The sequence below is a fragment of the Sminthopsis crassicaudata genome, chromosome 1, assembly GCF_048593235.1.
Source record: "Sminthopsis crassicaudata isolate SCR6 chromosome 1, ASM4859323v1, whole genome shotgun sequence".
NCBI classification, from domain to species: Eukaryota; Metazoa; Chordata; class Mammalia; order Dasyuromorphia; family Dasyuridae; genus Sminthopsis; species Sminthopsis crassicaudata.
Genome location: NC_133617.1, coordinates 463,324,045 through 463,343,934, shown reverse-complemented (window position 1 = coordinate 463,343,934; position 19,890 = coordinate 463,324,045). Strand labels below are relative to the sequence as shown.

General features: G+C 35.1%; 1 protein-coding gene across 9 annotated transcripts in view; it reads right to left on the bottom strand.

Annotated features, from left to right (window-relative positions):
* Window positions 1-19,890, bottom strand: part of PALM2AKAP2 (PALM2 and AKAP2 fusion) — a 485,619-nt gene that overhangs the window by 43,602 nt on the left and 422,127 nt on the right. Inside the window, exon 1 of one of the 9 annotated variants that reach the window (XM_074280847.1) lies at window positions 1,526-1,659. The exons of the other annotated variants lie outside the window; for them this stretch is intronic. The gene's annotated coding sequence lies outside the window, so the exon portion shown is untranslated. Of the gene's footprint in view, window positions 1-1,525; window positions 1,660-19,890 lie in introns of those variants that run through there. 9 annotated transcript variants of the gene reach the window in all.

Sequence of the window (19,890 nt, the reverse complement as noted above, 5' to 3'; positions counted from 1 at the left end):
TGGTATTATTTGATTAACACATTTACTACTAGGACTTTTAGAAGAAAAAATTTAATTGTGTGTATGTATGTGTTTATCTTTTAGAGGAGGTGGAAAGGAGGGAATAGGAAAGAGAATTCTTGCCTCCTCTGTATCATAACTATGAAAAGGTCTGTTCTTGTAATTACCCAGATGCTTATTCACTATTTAAGGTGGCTGGAACACTGGTATTACTGAGTTTCCTTTCTGAATGAATGGAGCCATTTCAATTTAAGATCTAGAATTGCTAGTAATATACTTTCTACTTGGTGCTCTCTCTCTCTCTCTCTATATGCATTACAAGCATTCTCCTTAAGAATTCCTATTTGAGTATGAGAAGCAACCTTTGTATGCAGTTTCTAAAGGCCACACCAAAATAAAGAGATGTTATCACAGTGACAACTATGGTTTTTGAAACTCCTGGAAGTGAGTGAGTGTGTGTGTGTGTGTGTGTGTGTGTGAGCGCGCGCGTGTGCATGTATGTGGTGTTTTTAGTTAGTTGACTTTGTTTATAAAGATAAAACAAATTTAGTTTCACCTTCCCTTCCCACCCAGCCAGGGATTCAGCAAATCCCCAGTTTCAAGCAGGGGTTCTTAACCTTTTTTGTGGGTCATGGATCCCTTAGGCAATGTCACTGGAATGTTTTCAATTGCATGAAACAAAATGCTTCAGCTTACAAAGGAAGCCAATTACATTGAAAGTTATGAAAATATCAGGAAAAAAGATCATGGACTGGAAAGGGAAGGCTCAGTATAAGATTTCAAGTGTACACATTTCCTAAATACAGGAGCTATGAAAAGTTGGCATTACCACGAACCTGCTATAGGTAGCACAACACAGCTAAGCTCAGAGAAAGAAAAGACAGCACACTAACATATTCTCTTGGTTAACACTGTGATTACAGCCTATTTTTAGTGTCTTCAAAACAGGGGAATGCACTTGTGTCTAAGAAACAGCCAAAAGGAAAGACAATGCACAATGCCACAAGTGCCAGTCACTTTGTGAGAAATGTCACAGCAAGGAGAATTGAAGGATAATCTAGCACTTTAATGTTTGGAAAGCAATTGATTTCATTTGTAAATTTGGTTGTTCCATTTAAGGAACAACCAAAAATGTAAATTCCTAAATAGAATTAAAAATTTAAATGGTGGGGGAAAAAAAGACTTAAAAACATAAGTCCTTAATATCCTATCCCAAAAAGCCTGGCAAAAGACAAGATCGATTATGGTTGCTTCCCATATCTGGAAAGCCTGTGTGCCCATTTTCTCTTTTCATCTCCTGGAACTATCTATGATTTTAAAGGATATGTGAGAAATTAAAAGAAAGCCACCAGTCTAAGCTTAGCTACACCCCAACCCCTAACCTGATGGTACTAATTACCCTAAGCATGCAAGCCCAGACCGAGGAATTCCACATCTAGCACTACTTAGGACTGAAAGGCAAGGCTGGCCTTTTAGATTAGAAAGAGAAGGACAAAACCACTGGTCAGTCAGCAAATTTACTTACCCCTGCTCTAGCGTGTGCATCCCAAGTGTTCTCAGTCACAAACTGCCTTGGTTTGGGTTTATTTTTTTTTTTTTTTCTCTCCTCAGATTCCTTCACACTGACTGGCTCATCAAGCTAAATTCCTCCCCTAACTCCTTATGCCTCCTCAGTGTGATGTCATAGCCTCCCCCCGCCCCTTTCATTCCCAAGAAGCCCATTCACACAGAGGCATTTCCTTTGCAATCCCTCCTAAGTTTAGGGGGAAAAAAAAAGATTGCCCTTGGAAAACAAAAAGCATCTTTAACCTTTTATTTGCAGTCCAACGAGTGCACGGAGTGGCTAAGGTCCCTCCTACTTCCCCTTCTCACAACTTTGAACTTATTTTCAATTTCTTATCTATGTACATATTTCCCTCCCCCACCCCCCCCACCAAGGAGAATAGAAACTGAAGGCAGAATCTGTGTGTGTGTGTGTGTGTCCATGTCCATATTGCTCAGCAGAGTGACCAGTACTGAGCAAACCCTAAATAGAGAATTTCTGGATGAATCTGAAAGAATCAAAAACTGAAAGTAGCAGATGTCAAGTTTCCAGGCATACTAGCATTGTCTTGGTAATTAATGGATAGCAGTTAGGACACAGGATCGATTTCTTAAATGGTACTAGTGCACTTATGGAAACAATTGGTTAAGTTTACTTTCACTTGCAGCTCTGTCAATTTCTTAGACTTTTGAGTGCTACAGGAATAATCAATCAATAAGTATTTATTAAACCCTTACTTACTATATATAATGTGGCATGCTAGGCAATGGAGATAGAAAAAAGGCATAAAACTACAATCAAATTAAAACCTAATTAAGCTTTTAGGGTAAGGGTTTTGGATGTTGGATTCATAAAATATATGGATATGGATATATGGTTATAATAACCTTTAATATAATTGATTTCCTTTGTAATCCTATGCATTTTGCTTCATGCATTTAAAAAACAAATATCTGTGTTTGTTCAGACTCTGCTAATTCTCCATTTCCTTCTTTCTCCAATTCACTTTACAAATGAAGAAACTGAAGCAAACATAGGGAACATTTATATGATGTTTCCTATGTGCCAGGACCTGTTAAACACTTTTAAAAATAATTTGGTCTGATCCTCACAACAACTCTGTGAAGTAGGTCTTATTACCTTCATTTTATGGATAAAGAAAATGAGCCAAAAATTAAGTGATTTTTCTTAATGTCACGCAGCTTATAAGTATTTGAGAAGGGGTTCAATCAGATTCACCAGGTTGTCATAGACAATCAGGAGAAAGGTAGAGAACACCTTTCTGTGCAGTATTACTATACATGCAACAAAGTGCCCCCAAAGTACTCCACTCTCTATCCTGCCACCTAATGAGTACCAGAATGATCTTGATGATGTTTGATTTATCATAAAGATGTCTAATATCGAACAATGCTGAATGACCAGTACCACCCCTGTACACTGAACCTTCAAATTCTGAACCAAGTTCCTTTGGACCCTTTACTCAGCCCTACAGCTTGGGAGAAGACAGAAAGGATCATATTAACTTTTCCACCTGCCTCTGAGACCCTTTGGAAACGATTTGAATGGGGACAGATTTTCATGGGATGGTTAGGAACCTGGGTGAAATTTCTGAGGCTTATTTTCCCTTCTGACCCAAGTTCTTAAGGGAAGACTGGGGGTGAGGTACCCTACTATCAGTACCTTACTATCAGTTTAGGATCTGGGGTATAAAATGTGTCACCTAAAAGTGGCTAATAGTTGAGAGAGTGTTTTGCTTTTCCCCCAAAAAGTCTCCCATATTTGTTGCTATTTAGAACTAATCCCAAAACTGATTTGCTTGTGTTGAAGAAATTATTTTCATAACTTTAATAAAGAATAGTTCTCAAATGTGTAATCAAATTAGACCTGAAACAGTTATGTTTACTTAAAAATTGACACCAAATTCCACACAAAGGACATTTTTAAAAGAATTACATGACATTTTCATTTTTTAATGACACCAAATCTTTAGTGAAATAACAGTAAACATAATAATCATAGCTAGCATTTAGATATCATTAAGGTTTCCAAAGTTACTTGATTCACAAATCCATACCCTTGTGGATGCGATGTTAATATTTCTATATAAACTCAGGATCACACAATTGGTAAATGTCTGTGATGGAAAACATGTCCATCAACGTAAAATTGACACTGGTACTTCAGATTATTTGAATATTGGTGAAAATACTCAAATTAATTGGGAGGGAAACCACTGAAAAAAAAAAGATTATAGAGGCACCTAGTGATGGTGATTAGATCTGGCTCTGCAGTTAGATGTTCATCTCGTGACAGTCCCACATCTAAAAAGTAGAGAATAACATCTAGGGTTGTTTGCAGGCCAAGTCTTTTGTTAACCTTAATATATTAGTGATATTATTATTGAAACAATTAAACAGAGACAGGGGATGGACCTCCAGTTTCATTGGTATGGGGAATTTTTTTTTTTTATCAATGTAATCAAAACTTATCCGAAATTTATAATGTTAGAGGTCTGACTAGAATCCTTACAAATTAAGTGGCTTGCTAAACAATCCACGTGTCTGAAGAGGGATTTGAACCCAGGTCTTCCTCAGTTTGAACTTGGTTTTCTAACAACTCCTCCATGATGCCTATTGCAAAGCAAATAAAGATATTTTAAAAATACTATTTGTGTTTGTAAAAGGGAGGGAAAATCAGACATGATGAATTTAAGTCTAGAAGGGATCCTTATTGATGACTAAATAGAGAACTTAATATTGGAGGGACCCCCAAATTTGTGGGACACATCCAATCACAGAAGGGAAAGAACCAGGAGGAATGCTTAACCCTCTCTTTTTTCTGAAAGGCAAAGCATAATCCTTAAGGCTTTTTTTTTATTATTATTAAAAAAAAAAGGGGGGGGGGGGGAGGAAACAGCCTAATTATGTAAGTGAAAGTTCATAGGATTTAGAGTTGGCTAGGACAGGAGGATATTTAAAGAAAGTAAAACTCAAAATTTGGTGATTTATCCATGGCTACATAAGCAGTAAATGGTACAGTGAAGACTGAGCCCTGATAGTAAACTATGTGTTCTTTCTACTATAGTTCACTGTTGCTTTTACTAATCACTAAGCACTTATAAGCCTACTATGTGCCAGACTCATAAGTGCTAGGGATACAAAAGACAAAAGGCTGGCCTCAATGATCTTACAATCTAGCAGCTATAATATTAATGACCTTGATTGTCCTTTGAAATTCACACAATACTATTTTTAAAGACCTGAAATAAAACAAGCTTAGATCTTGGCACTATTTCCTTTCAGTAACATTTGTATTTAAATTGTTTATTTTCAAAGGGAAGGAGATGAGGACCAGTTCTGATGACAGAACTGAGAAAAATTAAACTGACAACTTAAATTCCTTTAGCCTCTTCCCTGATGTGTAACAATACAAAATCTGTAATTTTTTAGAATGTAATTTAACATGAAGACTGAATTGCTTGCCCTTCTCCCATCACCTGAAATACAGACTGTGAGGCTGAAGGTAGTTTCTATGAAAACAAATTCGTACTGCAGTCAGCTTAATTTTGCCTGGTGCTCTAACCTGATCTTCAATTTCATTTAGTTCTATTTAGGGTGAATATAGAAAAATGAACTATTTTTGCAATTAAGGAGTATAGTAGGAGTCTACTGCTGTCCTGCTTCAAAATTTCACCTCTCTGCCCTATCCCAATGACAGCTAATCTTGGACTTCTCTTGACCTAGTAACCTGTTTAAAAGAAAATCTCACTAAACTGAATATGAAATTTAGCCATGAAGGGGCATTTAGATCAGTGGTTCTTAACCTGAGGACTGTAAACTTTAAGAATATATTCTGAGAACTGATTTTCAGGTATTACTAAATTTTATCTTTGTAATTCTACATATTTCATTTTAAACATTTTAGAACAATATTCTGAAGAGTCTAGAGATTTTACCAGATTCCCAAAGGGATCCATGACCCAAAAAAGGCTAAGAACGTCTGATTTAGATTTTAAAGAATGCAACTTGTTAACTACCACTGATTGGGAGAATTGCGGGAAATATTTTTGAGACAAGAGGGGAGAATTGAAAACCTCTTGTTTGTTCCTTTTGTACTTCTTCAAAACTCTTACCTATTCTCTCAAAAAAAATAAAATAATGTATGATAAAACCCACAACCTTTTTCACTCTTGAAGCTATTTAAAACAATGATAATAATATCAGAAGATATGGTAAAGTGAAACCTGAACATTTAAAAAAAAAAAAAAAAAAGCTATCCCAGAAAGATATCTTCCCATAGGCTTAATAAAAAACTTTAGGAGTTTTGCGTAGTTCGTAGTTAAGTGAACTGAATTATTGTAAATTCCTTTGTTTAGTATTTTCTGTCTCTTTTTGCCTCTGGGATGACATGAAACACTTGCCCAAAAGAAATCCTTCTCTCTGAGGATTAAATATGTAACTGAAGAGTCTGTACAACAGACAGTGGCCCCAAGCTAAGCTGTGTACCTTCAGAAAAGTCTCCCTAGCAATCCATCCATTCTGGCCTCATCAGTGGTCTAGCAGAACTCTAAAATTTCAGGACTTTTGATTCTCTAGGTCTCCATGAAAAAGGGTCTCATTTTTAACTTTTAAACTTTAATAAACAATGGAAGTATAAAGAGATGGTCTGGGGAGTAGAAAGTATATTTGGGAAAAGTTAATGTAAAAACAAGTTATCAAGGATTTCTTTCAAAATGTGTAACAAGCATAGGGTTAAACACTCTTGCTATCTTCTAAGGAAGAATATTTTCCAAATGCAAAGTATTGTCATTACTATTTGTGGAAGCAGATGATCATTTTATGCAATTCTATCTCCTTAACAATTTCCCTTTTTATGAGAATGATTTGGATCACTGCTATTTGTAGCAATTTGCCTTTTATTGCCTGCCCATTCCCAGAAAAGCTCTTCTAAAGAAACATGTGAATAAACAAAATTTCAATTTGGGAGTCATAAATGTCACATGAAATTACTACACGATTTCATAAGTTTCTCATGAATAGACCAAATCATAGGAAAATCCCAGCAAACTGTTTCTCAATCATTAATAATTATCTGGGAATTTGGGAGACACTTCCATTATCTCTTTGTTTAAATAAATTAAAGTCGTTTTACTTTCTCAAAATATGCAGAGATGCAAACTCTTCCACAGGTCTGAAACACAAATAGTAACACTAAGAATTAGCCTGAATTTGAAGTTATTTTAGGCAGCTATCAGTGAGTGTCCAACTTAAGTTAGTCAGCATCAAGAGCACTGCCGGGAATGCCGGCCACCAGGCCAAGACTTATTAAATCAATGCTACAGCTTTGTCAACACCTGGCTAAGGGCTCTGTTGGCAGATTGAAAGCAGAGCAAAACTAAGACATCACATATTTCATTTAAGGTCTCACATCTAGGAACATTGCCACAGATATTGGAGAGCCCTCTATCTCCCCCTACATGCTTTTGCCTAGACTCTCACACAACCCTACTTTGGTTTTTTTTCTTCTATTTTCCTTTTAAGTCCAACTCAAATACCACTTCTTGACATTTTCTAATTCTTCCTCCCCTCCCTCAAGGTAATACTGCTGTCTTCCTTCACCACCAATTACCTTATTTATATTTTGTATTTACTTATTAGTATACATTTGTCTCTACGACAGAATGTAAGCTCCTCTCACTCCCGTATCAGCATTTCACTTGGCATTTTCTATGTGCTGAATAAATGCCAGTTGATTAAGAGAGGCAATGTTATACATAGAAGAGATGGCTAGCTCTGAAGCTGGATGACCTGAGTGTGAATCTCAGTTCTGTTGCTTATGATCCCTGTAACCTTGACTGCCCTCTAGTTTTTTTAGGTTCCATTTTCCTTATCAATGATGATGATGATGAAACTTTCTTTTATATAAGACAGGAATCTGAGCTTTTCATTTTATTCCCCTACTTTCCTTCATTAAGAAGGTTTCTGCTTGGTTTCAATTCCACAAAATAGAATGTGCTAGGTACTCCATGTTCCCATTCTTGCCACTTTGCCCTTTCATTTTTGATTTTTATTTTGTGTGTAATCGTCCCCCATAAGGTCATAAGCTCCTTGAAGAGAAAGCCTACTTTTGTTAATTGTATTCCTAGCATATGTTACCCAGTAGATGCTTAATAAATGCTGACTGAATCAATTTGATAGCATTTATGATAGTTCTTTAGGTGCTATTATATTCATTTTACAGATGAAGAAACTGAGGCTCTAAGAGGTAGCTTGCTTAGTCACTTAGCTAGCAAATATCTGAGGCAAGATTTAAACTGAGATTCTTTTGGCCTCATTTCAAATTACTAACACTACTGAGTTACCACTATAAAATATGGCATTGGACCTAGACTGCTATCATTACAAATCCAATGATGGAGGGGGGGAGGAGAAGGGGGAAATGAACATATTCAGTCTTTTCAGCTAACTTAGAGGTTAATAAGGATGTCCTGAGCTGAGTTCTAACTGCCCAGCAATAGATTTCTACAATAGCACCATTTCTCAGAGGAGAAAATGACCAGCACCAGTCACAGCTGGAATAAGAAAGCCCAGGTTATACCCAGCTCAGCAAAAGCAAACAAACAAAAACCCTGAACAATACAAGTCTGAAAAGGCAAAATATTCTACATATTTGTCTAGCAGTCTAACAAAGGATTTCACCTTTCAGTGGGAGCATCACAGTACATGGTCTTTTGAAATTATTTTGTGTTTCTGTACTTCTTGCTGTGAAACTTTGAGGTTTAGATGTTAAACATTTCCTGGGTAGAAAAAAACAAATTGCTGTCTTATGATATACCAGGTCATATAGTATGCCAAGTATCTTTTCTAGATGAAACCTTGTTGCTCCTAGATGTGAACAATATCTATGCTTTGTTTTAAGGATTTTTTCATAGTTTTACCTTGTTAAGGAAGGAGACAGTCTGAGTTAAGAGATGCCTGATCCTTCTTAAGTTCCCTCCAGATGGACAAATCCATATAAGCTCAGAGTAAGTTTAGTATAGGTATGGGAAGGAGACTCCTAGGCCACATCAAGATTATTTATTAAGATCTGTTAGTGGTTGGTGGTTCAAAGGTTTTGCAGAACTGCTTCCTTTCCACTCTCATCTTTTAAAATTAAAATTTTAAATTAAAAGTCTTTGTTATAGGAGGATGCCTCCATGAGTAGAAGTGGCTATATTTAGAAACAAATGTGATGCAACAACAAAAGACATCAATAAAAATACTCGAGTGAAATACAACACACTTGTTTTAAGCATTATAACAAGTACCTAAGAAAGGATATTTTTTAAAAATCACCCTCTGCTTATGTTAGAAGTAGCCTCCATTAAAATCACAGCATGAAACAAAATGAAACTTTCAATACGATAGCCTCCTTTATTATAAAAATGATTTGTCATGCTGTCTTTATATTTTAATGAAAATGCTTTTGAGGAAAAAAAATTAAAATTATCTAACGATTTCCTCTCACAGGAACAAAAGGACAAGAAATTGAAGTGAAGCAGGACTGGATTAATTCTCTCCCTTTTACCCCACTTTTTTATTTTTTTATCTAGAGAATGGCAAATCATACCTATGTCACACAGTAATTTTAAATAATGGGCATACTTGAAGCCTGTAGACTTCTTGTTGTTTTTACATTAAATATCCTCACAATCCTTCTTAGTTACATGTATGCACAAACCTCAGGAGGCTTCTCTATTATGCTCAAAAAGAGAGAGAATTAACCCTGACATTTTCCAGAGGCTAATTTTGAAATCTAAACCCTTTAGTTCTCCCTCCCTTCCACATAGCTTCTATTTTATGCTTAAGTCCCTAGGAAGTATTGTTTACTGGTCTTTAGCTTCTTATTTTAGGTCTGTTATGCTGCACCACAATTATAACTCTGTAACAATAAGTAAAATATTTGTTTCATTTGTTTTGGGGTCTTTGATGGGGGGGGAGAGATATAGAAGCTCACTACAAACTAGTGATTCTCAAAAACTTGTGATAGCTTCAGAATCTTATATTTGAAACAAAATATTAGTGAAACTTCTTCAGTAACAAGGTTTAAGAGGCTTTTTAATAATTAGTGATAATAACAGAAACATAAGGCCAATATATTTCAAATGCAGATAATTTAGTGAGGAGCCAACTATTTGCAATCAATATGTGTTTAATAACTAGGAGCAATATCAGAAATTTTCACTCACCATAGAAAGGGGTCACAATAACTTCTCTACTTATAATAAACTAGTAATTTTTAAGGGGGTAGGCATAGATAGGTAGACTTTTTCAGTTCAAATTTTCATTGAAAAGCTAAAGTTTTCTAGTATATATTACAATGGAGTCCTATTGTGTTTTCAAAAAAGCAATGAATTTGATGATCTTGGAAAAACATGGATAATGAGAAACGAAGTTAGCAGAAGAGAACATTGTATATACTAACAGCAATATTGTTTTAAGAACAACTTTGAATGACTAAGTTATTTTCACTATTATAAATACCCAAATAAACTACAAAGAACATATGAAGATGATATCTTCATCCAGGGAAAAAACAGATAAATAGATGTATAGAAAGATTTTATATGAGCACACACACACATTTATTTCTCAGGGGGAAAGGGAGGAGAAGGGGAGTGAGGGGAAAAAAAGAAAAATTAGAGTTCTGCTTTTTAACTTGCTATGTTCTGTTTATAGGGCAGCTAAGTGCCATCATACATAGAGTGCTGAGCATGGAATCAGGAAGACTTCTTCTAAGTTTAAATCTGGCCTCAGACATTTAAAAGTCATGTGACCCTGGACAAGTCATTTAACCCTGTTTGCCTCAGTTTCTTCATCTGTAAAATGAATAGGAGAAGGAAATGGCAAACCACTCCAAAATCTTTGCCAAGAAAATCTCAAATGGGATCACGGATAGTCATATCCAACTGAAAAATTGAAGATGCTTTGTTTATACTTATGTAATTCTGTAGAAACTGTAAGACTTTTAAAAATGTTTAATAAGAAACATTTTATTATATGGCATGTCTTGAGCACTAGAACTTAATCTTCTTGGGAGAGAGATATGTTTTTGTTTCCTCTACTTTCCAGATATGATGCTTTAACTAGATTCCTGCATATGTTTCATTATTGCTCTTGGTTATTATTAGCATTTTTACTTTCTTGCCCCTCCAAATGTTCCAGTTTTCTTCAACAGTAATGGATGTTGGAACAAAAATAATTACAGGGGAGAAAAAAAATCTTGAAAACTACAACATATAAAAATATTGATTATTTCAAAAAGACTCACATGAAATGAAGTTTTTCTGAATTTTCAGGTTTTGGCTTTGAGGTGTTTCTGATGAAAAGACCAGAACTGAGTAGGAGCTCTGAAATACAACAAGGAGTCCAAAGAAATCCAAGAAAGAAAATTCATGGGAGTAATTGGAGGGTGTTACTTGATGATGCAGTGCTAACATTTTAATAGAGAGATAAGAAGCAAGTGTCCCTTCAGAGCTCTAATTCCCCTATTATTAACTAATTAGATTGTTTTCCATTTTTTATTACATAAAACATTGTAAGATTCTTTATTTAAATGTTTTACATATTGTATTTTCAGGGTATATTCCTTATAATGAAATGATTAGTTCAAAGACTATAGTTATTTTTTAACTTTGACTTAATATGTTGCCATATTGCTCTTCAAGTTGGTATCTGGTAAGATAAGTGTATCTATTTTTCTTTAACCCCATAAGCATTGGGTTTTTCATAGTTTTTTCATTTGCATCTATATAATTATTAATTAAACTGAACATTCATTATTCTAACAATATGTGTTGCCTCCTGCTCACAGTGTGATTAAACTGGATCAATTTTTGATTAAACCAGCTAAATGCTGATACAACTTTGTGCTCAACTGGAGTCACAGAATTTTAGAACTGGAAAAAAGAACTTGGTGGCCTGAAAAAAAAAATGCACTCCATTTCCACAAACCTAGTTTGTGGCAATGAGGCAGTAAAGTAGATAGAGTGCCAGCTCTATCTCTCCAACGCTCCAAAGGGTTCAATTCTCCCAGACTGGCCACAAATTTAAAGCAGTGTTCCTTAATTTGTATTATACCAGCTATTGAGGTATTTCTATAAAGCAAGAAAAAAATAAAGTTGTAATAGTAAATAAGAATTTTTTTCTTTGGACTGGCCAAAACCTCAACAGGAAATCTCTAGTGAAGTGCCCTGGGGCATTCTTTACTTAGCAATGTGCTACTTACATTTTTTAACACTGATATAAAGACATTGGTAGCATACTTCTCAATTTTGCAAACTGCAGATGAGACAAAACTGGGATTATTAACAGAGCAGATGACAGAATCAGGATCCAAAAAGTTGTTGACAGTCAAGAACATTAAACTGTCTTTAGTTTAAATTTAGTTTAGATTAAATTCCCGGCTATGCTTAGATCAAAAAATCAATTTCAGAAAGACTAAAATTTCTGAATTAAGAGAGCAGTTTAGATGATGAAAGATAGTAGTGCTTCTGCACCCTACTCTATTCAGATCACAGATGAAATATAGTTTTCAGTGCTGCTTGCTATAATTATAACTGATTATTTGGAGACCAGCCAAGATTACAAAGGGCTTTGACTCCATGTCACATGGGGATCAAATGAAAGAACCAGGGATATTTAGCCTAAAAAGAAAAAAAAAATCTTGGGGATATATATAAACATATGGCAAATATTTGTATATAAAATTGGCCTGGTACTTAACTGTCTATAGAAATCCTTTTTCTTTAGCTTAATTTTGTCATTTTCTAAAAAGAAAAAGGAAAAGGAAGAAGGAAAGGAAAAGAAGGAAAGGAAGAAGGAAAGGAAAAGAAGGAAAGGAAGAAGGAAAGGAAAGGAAAGGAAGAAGGAAAGGAAAGGAAAGGAAAGGAGATAGAAGAGAGAGAAGAAAAATGATGCCTTGAAGAAGCAAATTTTGTCATCTGTTCTTTGAAATTGCAAAGAATATATCACTGATTAGCTAATGTGGAGGACGTTTGTTTGAGCCTCAGTATGTCCAGAATAATCTCTAACTGCACTAGAAACTGACTCTCCTAGAAATTTCAGATGTTTTCCCTGTTTTTCTGGAGGTGAGTAAATACTTTGGTTAGGCAGTAAATTCTGCAGATAACTGGTGACGCCTCCAGAGAATGTCTGCAATGTGCACACAATCTGTTGTCTCTCTGAGTTTCTGAGCACTGTTCAAGCACTTTAAGAACATTCCTGACTTTGATCATTCCTCCAGACAAGTTTTACTAAAGATGGGAATCCTTGGGCAGGAAATAACAGGCAGGAGTGTTCTCTCCAATGCAAAAGACCACAAAACAAACAAATAAACAAACAAACAAACAAAAACCTATAGACTAGAAGCATTCTCATTTGAAATGTTGATCTTCTTATGCCAAGGTACTGTTAATTTATACTTAAATTTTTTTAATCCCAAAAGAAAAAACTGAGGAATAAATCTGCCTCAAAATAAAAGATTTCACCCTCCTAAACAAATGTTCCTTGGTCAGTGCCTTTTAAAACTTTCCACAATCCAGTTCTCAAATATTCTTCTAGTTTCTCTTTATGTTACTTCATTCATTATCAGTTCCAATCCAAATGGTCTGCTAGTTATTTTCTGTTACATGATGTGCAATTCCTCATCTCTCTGCATTTATAACAGTAATTCTTTATATCAGTAATGCTTTTCCCCCTTATTCAATTTAAATTAGTTGAGAATTCAGAGGCATGTATTAAAAACCAAATCAAAATTTTTTGAAGCAGACTTCAAAGAATATATCCATTCTATGATCTAATGTGTCTATATGGTAAGAAAATTAATTGGGGGATACCTAAAATTATCCCCAAAGGGTTATAGTGTGAATTTTTGTAACTAATATAAGTTAGTCAACAGCTGCAGCACTAGAGATTTCTTACAAAAGACCTTGTGTTCATTGTTCCACATGTAATTGAGTTAGTTTTAACTGAGTTATGCCTAAAGAAAAGTCAACACTCAATATTATTACCTCAAATTTCTGCCTCTGGTTGTCAAATATTATTTGAATATTGGCTATGTGTCAGGTTCTATGCTAGTTGCTAGAAGCACAAAAATCTAAAAAAAATAAAGAAAACAAATCATTGTCCATGCCTTCAACTTGACAACAATCTATTTGGGTCAGGGAGAATCCCCATCTACCTATAGGAATAACATAAATGCAAAGAAGAGATTTGGACAACAAATGTGACAGGAAAGTTTAAGAAGGTAAGATGATGTTCAAAGCAAAGTCCACAAGGTTCCATAAAGGAAGAGGAAATTAATTGAAGTTTTAAAAGGGAAGATTTTCAGCCTAAGGTGAATACACCAAGGTGAGAGACAGCAAGATGAACAGAAAAAATTGGTTATTGAATAGTCCAGTTTGACTTCAACAAAGGATAAATGATGAGAAATAATGCTAGGGTCAAAGTTCACAGAGGACTTTGAAATGTCAGCTTCCCCCCCCCCCAATCCTATAGGTAACAGGAAACCAGGTGAATAATGGAGTGTCAAGATCAAATCTGTGGAGTATATTAGGGCACCTTTTGAAGGTCAATGTAAAAGAAGAGAACTAGAGGCAGGAAGATTAGTTATGAAGCTATTACAATAATGCAAGAAAGAAGTGAAAAGAACCTGAATAAGAGTTGTAGTATTAAGCAGAGAGGAAATAAAAGATGTAGGTGTGAGAGAAGCCCGGGTGATAGAATCAACTTGAATTGGCAATTAATTGGATATGACAGGTTTAGAGACAGATTAATCAAAGATTAATCAGAGAATACTGAATTACAAAGGAGGTAGAGGAATGAATGGGTGGTGAGAAAATAATGAATGTAAACTTTTTTTTGTTTTGGGGCTGTTTTTCCCTGCCAGAGGCGACTGGGGTTAAATGACTTCCCCAGAGTCATACAGTTGGTAAGTATTAAGTATCTGAATTCAAATTTGACTTCGGGTTCTCCAGTCTCCAAGGCTAGTTTTCCATCTAGCTGCCCCTAGAAACTTAACAATTAAGAGGAGGAAAAAGAATCGTCAAAATGTAAGAGATTGATAGAATCAAGGGAAGATCTTTTTACGATGAGGTATATTTGAAGGAAGCAAGTAAAGAAACAGTAGCTAAAGGTAAATGAAAGGTAAACACGCTCCTAGGTGAGATGAAAGGGATGGAATCACTGGACCAAATGGATGGTCTTTGTAAAGAGGATAGTCACTTCATTCTTACCTTTGAGCTACAGAGGAGAAAGCAGGCAAACACAGAACAGAAGAATGAGGAAATTCACATTGGATAATTTCAATCTCAATATAGGTGAGATTGTATGTTGCCATGGATTTGGGAGCTTGTAGAAAAGGTTTAGAACAGTTGTTGTAAGAAATGAGCTAGGAAGTAAAGCAGTGAAGAATAAAATGGGCTGTAGAATGTAACGCATGAATATATGCAGTGCTATGTAGCAGTTAGAGTAATGTAGTAGTAAAAAGCTAGTTAAAATTAGAATGCATATTTAGTAGACCAAGTTAACATGGCTTCCTCCAGAAGCTAAGCATTAATGCTGTTTTACTATATAGTTATTATTTGAAATTTGGCAATGTATATGGCAACCCTTGACTCACCAGTAAAATTAGCCAGTTGATGTTTATTATAAGGTAACTAAATTAACTAACAATTCAAAATATTCAATACCAAACAACATTTTGTCTACTTACTAAACTTTTTCAACATTAAACAACAGTAGCTGCTTTTCTAAATTGATGGGGATTTATTAAAATTCTTAGTGATAATAGATGTTCAAAGGAATAAGATGTGATTTATTACTGCTACTGTTGCTTAAAACTGTCTCAAAGAAGATTATCCAGCTATGTGGAAAGGACAGAAAAGACACATCTTACATGGAGGTTTGTTTTTTGATTGTTTATTTTTAAGGGGGAGAACGAGTCCTTAAGTGATAGAATCATAGATTTAGAATTGGAAGTGACCCTTAGTGTGCTTCAAATCAATCCCCTATTTTTACAGATAAATAAACTTAAACCCAGGGATATTGAATTATTTGCCCATAATGACAAAGGTAAGTAATAAATATCAGAAGAAAGATATCAAGTCCTCTAACCCCAGAGCAAGAATTCTTTCCAACAGATCATGGAATCTGTATCAATTTTCAATCACTAAAAAAAAAAAAAAAAAAAAAAAAAAAATCAAGTCAATGATCTACTTCTTGGAAAGCAATAAATTCATAACCTCTAGATTTTTAATGCGACATTTATTTTTCTGATGAAAAAAAAAATCCATCCTAGGAAATTTGAATGCTAAGAGGAGTAAAGTAGAAACCAAGAGACCTTGGTCCTCTTAACAAAAGAAGCCATCAAAAGACTGAAATCTGGGAAAAAATATTAGAAATTATCTAATTCAATCCCATCCTTTTGCAAGCAAGGAAGCTCAGGCTTTGATGGTTTAAGATACTGTCTTAAAAATCCAGGGCTTTAACACAAAGCCTCTTCTCAAAGCCAAAACTCCACCCTAATTTAATAAGGCTGTAATTTATCTGTAATTCACTTTTTCTCATCTATTAAAACATAATAATTTAAACTATAACAAAGCAAACTAAGAGTGTATAAACTAAGGATTGCTTTGAAAGCTTCTGAATTATCTAAGGGAGAGAGGGTCTTCTAAAAGCACAACATTGTTTATGGACAAGCCATAATTATTTCCTATGACAGACCTTAGAATTTTTACTTAAATATTAAAAAAAAATTAATCCTCAAATTATTCTCTCTGATGCAGAAGAGAGAATTTGTTATTCAATCATTTCAAGTCATGTCCAACTCTTTGTAACCCCATTAGGAGTTTCCGTGGCAAAGATACTGGAGTGCTTTGCCATTTCCTTCTCTCCCTACGATAGGGAAATTGAGGCAAACAGAATGTATGGTACTAAAACAACATGGTTCCTAAAGATGATGACAAAAGGCCCACTCCCAAAAAAGTATGACGAAATTATTTCTCTTACCTTCAGAATGGGTTCTGTGGACAGACAGAGAACTTGCCATGGTGCTGTGTACTTAAACATCTTTGGCAAAGGCAGTGGGGAAAAAAGGCAGGAACCTGTCTAGATAGTATTCTTTAAGCCTAGAGTAGTCAAGGCCTTTGGTTGTGTTTTTAAATTTTCAAGTGACCTCTTTTCAGTAGGACTAAAGGGATAGTTTTCATTGAGATATCCCTGTGCTATCTGTTCCTAGGGCCATGCTAAATAAGTAATTCACTAAGAAGCTTTCTTTCCTGGGAAGAGCTTAGCTAGAGCTCAATTAACATGGACAGGGTGATAACCTCTGAACTCAAGTCTTCGGGGCTGTGGTTTTAATTTGACTGTATCTCTCCATCACTCATACATTTCCTTTCTCAAGTTGTTTTTTTGTTTGTTTTTGCTTATTGATGTCCTTATTTTAGTCTATGGGATGCAAATGGTGGATTATTTTTAAATTTTTGTATGTAGAAAGGAGACATTTCCTTTTTTTTTTTTTTTTTTTTCATTAAAGAAGCCTCAGGAAAATAAATTTTGCCATGAAAACTTACCTTGATCACTATTACTAGATATCCTGAAATAGCCATAAATACTCTACCTTTCCAGTGGCTGGCTGCCTTAAAGGGAAAGAACTATTTAGCAAAGAGGAGGAAGCAATTTAATCATGCAGAAGAGCCAATGTAGAACAGTGTGGAAAAGTTTTAGGAGAGATAATGTGGTGGTGTAATGGAAAGAGCATTGTCTTTAGAGTCAGAGGTTACTGTTGTTCAGTTGTTAAGAGTGTGGTTCACATCCTGGTTCTGACACTTTACTTGTACAACCTCAGCCAAATCACTTAACTGGATCAGTTTCTGCATCAGTAAAATGAAGGGGCTTAGACTAGAAGACTAATTAATGTTCTTTCTAACTCTAAATTAAATCTATGATCCTGTAACTGGGAATTGAGAGACAAAGAAAGAAGGAAACAAGTAAGGAAGAAAGACATTATTGGGCACCTTGTAGTGCTTTACAAATGTTATCTCATTTCAAACTAAGAACAATCTGGAGAAGTAGGTGCCTATCACTATGCCCATTTTCCAGTTGAGGTAACTGAAGCAGACAGCAGTGAAGTGACTTGCCCAGGATCATGAATCCCAGCTGTGCCATTAGCTAATTAATTATGTAAGAGCATACATAAATGAATTCACCTTTTCGAGCTTCAGTTTCTTTAGCTGTTTAAAAAAAAGAAGGGGAGCAAAACCTAGTTTCTAAAGTTCTTTTTAGCTCTAACAAGCTATACATCATTGGATAGCGTGAATGAATTATTTTTTCTGAACAGAAGCTGTGTTCTTAAGTTAAGAAGATCTTTATTATAAAACTTTAGAAAAATTAAAAATTTAATCACATTCCTCCAGGTACTGTATATGGCCCCCAATGAAAATTTATAGCATAAGGGGCCTGAGGAAATAATTTGGACCAGAGAACACAGAGATTTAAAAAACAAAAGAACAAAATAAAAATTTATCTAATGTCAATAATGTTGAATTAATTGCATCTCTGGGCAAATTTATATGTACATATTAAAAATTAAACCCCTCCCCTCTTACTTTCCTTCAAGCTTCTGAGACTTTCTAAGGTAAAAAAGCCTTAAAAAAAAAAAAAAAATCAAAATTAGTGCTAAATTTAGAGTAAAATTTCAAAGGCAGAAAGAAGCAGGTTTGAAGTTAAAGAACTTAGGATTATCTTCAACAAAAAGAAGATCCAACTCACTTCCAGTTGATCAATGATGGACAGAAACACTAGAAAATGAACATTGGGAATTGAATGTAAACTGTTAGCACTACTGTCTTTCTACCCAGGTTACTTATACCTTCGGAATCCAATTCTTAACGTGCAACAAGAAAGTTGGATTTACACACATATATTGTATATCTAGGTTTTACTGTAACACATGTAAAATGTATGGGATTGCCTGTCATCTAGGGGAGGGAGTCGAGGGAGGGAGGGGAAAATTTAGAAAAATGTTATATAAAAAAAAATTACTCATGCATATGTACTGTCAAAAAAAATTTTTTATAATTATAAAATTAAAAAAAACAAAACAAAACAAACAAAAAAGAAGTTAAAGAACTTAGTTTCAAATCCTAGCAGTGTGGACAAGAGATCTCCCAAGCCCCAAATTGGGGACTCGATTTTGTCATCAAAAATCTGCAAATTGTTCTTTTCAGTCCACGTGTAGAAATCCATTCAATCTGGAGATCATATGTTTAGGAAGGCCACTGACAACCTAAAAATTATACAGAGAGTGACTAGGCTGGTGAAGGTATTCATGGACATAACTGACTCAGGAACAAATGAAGTAATTAATGGAATAAGTAGTACTGAGAGGGGAAGAGTGGGACGGACACCCAAGCTTAGGGTAAAGGGCCAAAGATTGAAAAGGAGTCACTAAGGAAGTTAAAACAAACAAAGAAAAGAACTGATCATGAAAGACCAATTGAGAGTTATTGAAGAAACCAAGAATATTTGAGTTGAAGAATATTGCCCTCTTCACATTGCTAGATTCTATGAATTACATGAAAGGCTGCCATGTGGGAGGGAATAAGCCCTGTTCTGCTTAGCTCCAGGGGGGCAGAAGCAGAAGCAGTACTAGTAAGCAGATTTGGGTTTGATGTCAAGACACTTCCATAATTATCTGTCCAAAAAGGAAATGGGTGATTTGTGGGGGGTACGGGCAGATTTCTTCTCTCAGAGGCCTTCAAATGAAGACTGGATAACTATTTGTTATACAAGTAAATTGGAATAAAAAGTCTCTGAGGTTCCTCCCACCTCTAAATCCTATATAATCCAATGACTTCATGTATCCCCAAAGTATCTACTACTTCCACCAAAACAGTGCAGGGCAATTTATGAGTCCAGTCCTGCTGTTTTTCAGAATGAGAGGTTTGAGCCACTCCATTTCCAACCTGGGTCAATTAATTTGTCCTCCATAGGCAGCTTTGTGCCCCACCCCCACACTTGTGGGGGTTTACCATGCTGATGCTAGATTAAATGTAGACACCCAACTGGCTTAGTCCACACAAACTCAGAGTTCTTGAGCTCAAAAGATCTGCCAGCCTAAGCCTCCTGTTAGCTGGGATTACAATTATTTTTTAATCACTAGAGAATGTTTTTAGATGCCAAGAAAGTGGCACTCATAAGTTGAAATAGGATTTTAAAATGAAAATTCTTTTTCTAGTGAAAAGGACACACTGGAAAATTTATCACAAAATGTTTATATAACATTCTTATTTTTCTTTGCATCAG